General features: G+C 36.8%; 1 protein-coding gene across 1 annotated transcript in view; it reads left to right on the top strand.

The window, feature by feature from the left end:
* CD47 (CD47 molecule) overlaps positions 1–6683 on the top strand; it is a 47433-nt gene that overhangs the window by 1465 nt on the left and 39285 nt on the right. The gene's annotated exons all lie outside the window — the stretch shown is intronic.

The following is a 6683-nucleotide window of genomic DNA, read 5'->3' as shown; positions in this document are numbered from 1 at the left end:
TGTGGGCTGCGCCCTGGCTGGCCCCACGGCGCCCTGGATAAGGTGGCTCCGGCGCGGGACGCGCGGGCCCTGCGCGCCTTAGCGCGAACGTGGGGTGGGCCCAGCGGGTAAAATGTTCCTTCATTCTTTCCTGTTCCTCTTGCCCCTGAGTGAAAGCGGGGCTCTTCTCCTTCCCCCGATCTCCGCCTCCAGATGCGATCACGGAGGAAGACTCTAAACCGTGCACCTCGCGCAGAAATTAACTGTAGAGAGAAAGGGCGCGATCGGAGACGAGCCGTTGGCAGCTGTTAGGGACCCCCTTCTTTCGTACCCCTTTTTCTCCTCAGTGCTTAAACGCAGTTAGGATGAAGGAGGGAGAGGAGAGTGGGAGGGCATGGGCCTCTTGAGATTGAAGTGCGCATTTTGGCGAAGTCTGCAAGAGGAGGGTTTCTCCTGTTTGCCCTCCCACATGAGCAAGAGACTTAAGCGGCACGATTAAGTTTTACATCCAACCCATCATTTAATCAGAAGAACCTTCTAGCCGCTTTTTTTTTTTAACCCTAGAAATAAGCTTCCTGGAAACTCTTGCTACCTCCACCCTCTATCAACCACTTTAATACAGTTCAAATAGCACGTTCAAGTTTCCTTACTTTATTTGGGGCAACTGTTTTAAAAGTAATCCAGATATCGCTTGGAATATGAAGATAATACCTCTACTCAAAACATATTTGCAGTTTGTGGATTTGGTGTTTTTTTTTACGCCAGAGGCGTTTGGTCCCCATGCTTTTGGAACCCATTTAGCTTTGTTAAAACGTGTGCTTCGTAAAAACTGAGGAAGGAATAGGAATTTTTGTGGCTCTATTGTCAGTGCCTGTCACATTTCACATCTATAGAGCCCTTTGTGAACTTTTTTGTGAGATACAGAATTGAGTTTGAGTAACAGTAAGTAACAAGCAATTGTTACATTTAATTCTAGAATGCTAAATTAATTAGATTTTAAGCTGATTATTAGCCTTACTCTGCCATTCATAAAGATTTGTGACTTCAGCTATTTTCAAGATGCTATTTTCAGCTTACCACTTTCCCCACTCTGAATATCCTGGGATGTTGGAGCTGTTACTAAACACTGTGTTATATAAAGGATTAGTATTTGATAAAGTAGTGTTTCCTATCATCATCATTAATGGCTTGTTGTCAATATCATTATAGCTCAAAGAATACTTTAAGAAACCTGTTGTATAGTCAGAAAGCAATGTTGAACAAGATTATACATTTGTGATAAAATATCACTAATTTAGACTGTAGGCAGCAAAGCTATTCTGAAGAATAAAAACTAAATCATGTGCTGTTTTAAAAACAGAGGTCCTATTTTCAAGTAAATTAGAAAGGATTGCTAGAATGCTACTTTGGGAGATAGGAATTCTGTTAGGTCCTCTTTAGTAATAGTTTAAGATCATGTATAATTAGTACTCAATTGCATACAATATTAATATCCTCAAGTCCCTACAGAGTCATAGAATTCAGAATTTATGGTATTTTATTGTATTTAGTTAATAATAACCTGGAAAAAAAAAAGACATTCATTTGAGTTGACACTGGTAAGTGTTGAATATTAACCAGGAAGTGATAGTATTTGTCATAAAATACAATGAATTTTGTGTGTGTGTGTGTGTGTTTAATATGTAGTATTAAAAGGACATGATGGTGATGCTGTTTAAGAACACAAGTAGTTATAAACCAGGGTATTTGGGACGCTGAATTTAGAATGTAGAATAAGTAAGAAAGTCCATGGATTTGTACATTTATTTGTTTGTATTTGAACTTCGATTTTGCTTTAAGTTTCATTTTTAAATAACTGGTAAAGCCATTTCCTGGTAACCATTACAGTTTCAGTTGAACTTTGTAATAAGTTACCTAAAATGCCCATTCCATCTAATTACAGGCAGACTGCACTCCACAGTACCCCCTCACCCCCCGTATTGGTTTACAAGATGCAGAATGAATTACTATGCTCCTTTCCTTCCCCCACCTCATATATTCAGTTATATTTTGTTTAAAAGCACATCAGCAGTTTCGATGGTATTCACCAATTGATAAATAAAGCCTCACTCAAATAATGACAGTATATGAACTGTCTTTTCAGTGATTGGATTATTTTTCTTTGTTGAAAGTGAATTTTTAAAATCAAGCGTACACATGATTTAAAACATTCTTATTGTCTAAGTCTAGTAGTAATTTGGCTTGCTTAAATGAAAGTATTTTCTTCTAAAGAATGTATTACTTTTAAACATAAGTTATTATTTTAAAGTGGTAAATGCCTATTTAAAAGTACTTATTTATGGGGCTGCCCCAATAGTCTAGAAACAGTGTGCTAAAGCTAAATGCCTACCATTAGAACATTTGCTGATGCTGTCATCTGTATTTTGGTAGATGTTTTATCTTTGCCACTGAGTTGTTGATGGAAATTCGAAAGGCCAGGTTCTAAAGATGAAAAATAGGTGTTCTTCCTGCAATTGATAAATATTCTAAATCCAAAATAATCACTCATTATTGTTTGCATTTCTTAATGCTAATTAAACTATTTTTGCATTCCTTAATGTTCATTCAACTATTGCTACTATGGAGATTGTTTTTAATATATTAATGTTATTGTTGTAATAATTTTTATAAAACCATTTTACTCATCTTTTAGATTTTTGCTGTCATAACTTTTTATACAAGATAAAAATTTGTTTTTCTATCTTGTATCTCAGCCTAATATAATGCACTCCTAGGTTGTAAAGCTACTTTCACTTGTGATAGTGCAGATATTTCTTCTATGACAAAAAAAAAAAAAAAGAGAGAGAGAGAGAATAATAGTGTAGGACCAATTTTACTAAACAGGTAATTTGATTGTGACATACCAACCTATACTAAGACAATATGAACCTGGATTTTCTCTCTTTGTGGGTACATGGAGTTGAAACAGGAATTACAAGCTGCTCCCTCCTCTATTTTATTCTATACCCTTGGAGTAGTTGTATAAGACTCAGAATCTGGTCAGCCCCAGGGTTTGAGAATAAATGTACGTATTTGAATACATGTCACACTTATGGGTTAAAAGGCAAGGCAGAGAATTTGGCAAGTGCAGGGTCTCTCAAAAATGTTTTTTCTGTTTAAAGCAAGTATGAGTTCTTGGCTATGCTCTAAGCACTTTGCAAGGCCCTCTTGGACATTTAGACAAATTTCAGATTCTGTGTCTCTTAATATCTTAAAACGTAGTTTGTAAAGATAGAGATTTTTTGTTTTTAACTTCAGTGATACTTAATATTTTAAGTGTTTGATGAGGTCATCATTCTGGTTGTTGGTGACTTTAAACTGCCCTTCCCCCTGTAATTCTAGTTTGACCACTTCTCTTCTTGTAAGGCCACCTTTAAATCTAGTGGGAGATTACTTTGAGTCAGAACTAAACACTATGGAAATTGGCACTTTACCCCAGACCTTATTTGATCTCTACTCAGGAGAGATCTGACTAAATTCTCCTATTTGACCTTAATTCTAACCCGATTCAGTTTGAGGCTCCAGTTTTTCATAGCAGGGGCAAGGTCTGATGGCAGACACTGGTAGGATTCATTTCTACCAGATATCTTTACTCATGAGCTTTGCTTCATTTACCTTAGTGATTGCTGGGGCTTCTTATATCCCGTTCCTAACATCCATTCCCAGCAGATAATTAACTTCCTACTCCACTGCAAAAAATAGTGACGCGTGTAGACTCTCAGCTTCCCTCCCACCATTTCTAAACTTATCTGTAATATCTTAGGCAGCTTTCATCTCTTTTGCCTTTCTTACCCAGTTTCTGAAGTATACCTATTCACCTTTTTAAGGTAAAGACTACCTGCTTACAGCTCTTTCACGTCTACCATCTTGGAGACCTAGCTAATCAGCTTAATTCTTCAGTTTTATATCTTAGATCTTTCCCTCTCAATTGGTTCTCTCACTTCAGCTTCCAGACATGCTCGAGTTTTACCCCGTATTAAAAACAAAACAAAAACAAACAACAAACAAGAAAACCTTGCTTTTGTCTCTGCCTACATAGTCTTCCTGTTATTGCCTTCTCTCTCTGTTTTCTTACACTGCCAAATTTATTGAAAGAATCTCTTTCTTCATTCCCATTCACTTTCCAAATTGTTTTCTGACTTCTGATTCAACTAGTCCATTGACATTGCTGCAGATAAAGAAGCTAATGCTGTGATTTTCAGCCTAGAGGCTGTACCTATCCCACTAACCTCTATTTTTTCCATATTAAGACCCTTCCTTGGTGTCTGCAGTGGAATTCTTTGCTGCCTCACCTACTTCTCTCACTTTTCATTTCCTCGGTTTGTTGTTCTTTAACTACTTGCTCCATAAATATTGGTATTCTCCAACACTTTATTCTCTGGTACCTGCTCTATTTGCTTTGCAGGGACTCTGGGCATCTTGTTTATGCTCGCGATGTCAATTACCAGCTATATTCTTAGTGATTCCCAAGTCTTTGTAGCTCTGACCTTTCTCCTTAAATCTAGATCCATATATCCTGGGACCTACTGGACATCTCCATTCCATCATACCACAGGTACTTTAATACTGAGCCTAATAAGTATTAATAGAATATTCCCCTCTAATTCTCCTAAATCTCTTTTCTCTATAGTTAATCCACAATCTAACTAGTTACACGTACTATTTTGGTTAACAGCTTTAGTTCTTTCCTTTTTTTCTCACTTACCTCCCATATCTGACTTATGTCAATTTTATTTTTTGTTATTTAATGTAATTTTTGGCTTTGTCTCTAGTGTCATTACCTGGACTATTGCAGTGATCTCTGAATGGGCCTCCCATTCTTATCTTTCTGCTCACAGTTCACCCTTCATATTGCTGTGCTATTTTTTTAAAAGCAAGTTAATCTGAGTAGTTTGCTATTGCTTATGTTATCAAGTCCACACTCCACAGAATGATATTCAAGGAAGCTTTTACAATGTTTTTAATCATTTTTTCCAGTCTCTTTTTCTAGAGCTCACCTGAGTAATCTTCTGCTTCCAGTTATTTACTTTCTTCATTCCCACGTACATTATACTGCTCTGCCTAGAAAGCCCTTCCCTTTCCATAACATTCTTACTCATCCTTACAGACCCAGTTTACAATCACCCTCTAGGAAGATTAATCTTAGATACATTCATGTAATTTTTAAAGAACTCTGCCCTCCAACCTGTGACTGACTTGAGATTTTTCATTAAAATATATAGCTTCATGATTCTATAATCAGATCTGTAGACGTGAGAAGCAGTGGCGGATTCTCGTGAATATAGAAGAGTGAATCCTCTCATGTTCATCATCTCATTAAATCTTAACAAAATCTCTATAAGGTATATATCATCACTCTTCACAGTTTATAGATAAGGATACGGAGGTACAGAGGTTAAATAACTTGCCTAAGGTTGTACCTCTAGGAAGAGCTAAGTCTTGAGCCAGGGTGGAACATGTGCAAAGGCATAAACATAACAGTACATGTGCATATCCATGGGATTTCAAGAAGGTCATTATGATTGGACCTTAATTTGGAAATGAGGAAGAACAGGAGATGGGGATGGACATGATTTTGAAAGACTTAGTTCGTATTACATGTTAATACACTTAGAATTTAGCCTGAAAAGAGGGAAGGGGGTTGTTAAAGTATATTAAGCAAAGGAGTGCACATTTGCATTTAGAACATTTATTTTTGGAACTGTGGAAAATACATTGAGCCTGGGATGGGGAAATGTTGAGGCTGGAGGCAGGGAGCTAGTTAAATGGCAACAGTTTAAAGGAGAAGTGATGAATGTCTAATTCATTCATACAACAGACACTGGATTTAAGAACTATTAAATAGGTTGAGACTACCAAAAATTCTTCATGGCTTATAAAAGGGAGGAGTCCTACATGACTCTTAGGTCCAGGTCTGGTTGACTGGCAGATAATAGAAGATACTTTAGGGAAGTGAGGATTTGGTAGAGGGATACAGAGAAGGTAAACAGATTTTTGGACAAGTCGACTTTGAAGTAACAGTAGTACATCCAAGTGGAAATGCATAGCAGACAGTTGGTTTTCCAAGGACTTAAGGAGAAAGATGGGGCCTGGTTAAATATAAAATGTATAAGTAGTTAAAACCATGAAATATTGGAGCATACTGGGGAGTGGGGAGACGTTGCTGAATACGAAGCCTTTAGGAACACTAATTTTTATTCTGAGTCAAGGAATAGATTTCAATAAAGAAAGGAAGCTGGGATGGGTAGACAAAACCGTAGAAGAAAATTCAGAATCAAGAGATACCATAGGGTCTAATCAATGTACTATAAATTTGAAACTAATAAAATTTTTTTAAAAAATAAGAGCCATCATAGAGGCGAAGGGACAAGAGCAAAAGAAGAGCTGCCCACTGGCTCAAGACTGTAGAGAATTAATATAGAAAGTGAACCATGCACATTTTTCACAAGGGATTATTGGTGACTTTGGCAAGAGTCGTTGTAGTGAAGTATATAAAGGTGGAGCCATGGTGGTCAGGTGACAGATTTAAGAATTAAATAGAAAGTGAAGAAATGTTTTTAGATTATTATTTTAGGATGCTAAGGAAGAGAGAAACATATAAGAGATTTTAAAAAAGTCGGTGAGTATTCAAGCATTTTTTTAAATGTTAAAAAATCCCTGAAACT

This window comes from Pteropus alecto, unplaced genomic scaffold (assembly GCF_000325575.1).
Source record: "Pteropus alecto unplaced genomic scaffold, ASM32557v1 scaffold270, whole genome shotgun sequence".
In the NCBI taxonomy this organism is placed as follows: domain Eukaryota; kingdom Metazoa; phylum Chordata; class Mammalia; order Chiroptera; family Pteropodidae; genus Pteropus; species Pteropus alecto.
The sequence above is the reverse complement of the archived record's forward strand: the minus strand, read 5'-3'. Positions and strand labels throughout refer to the sequence as shown.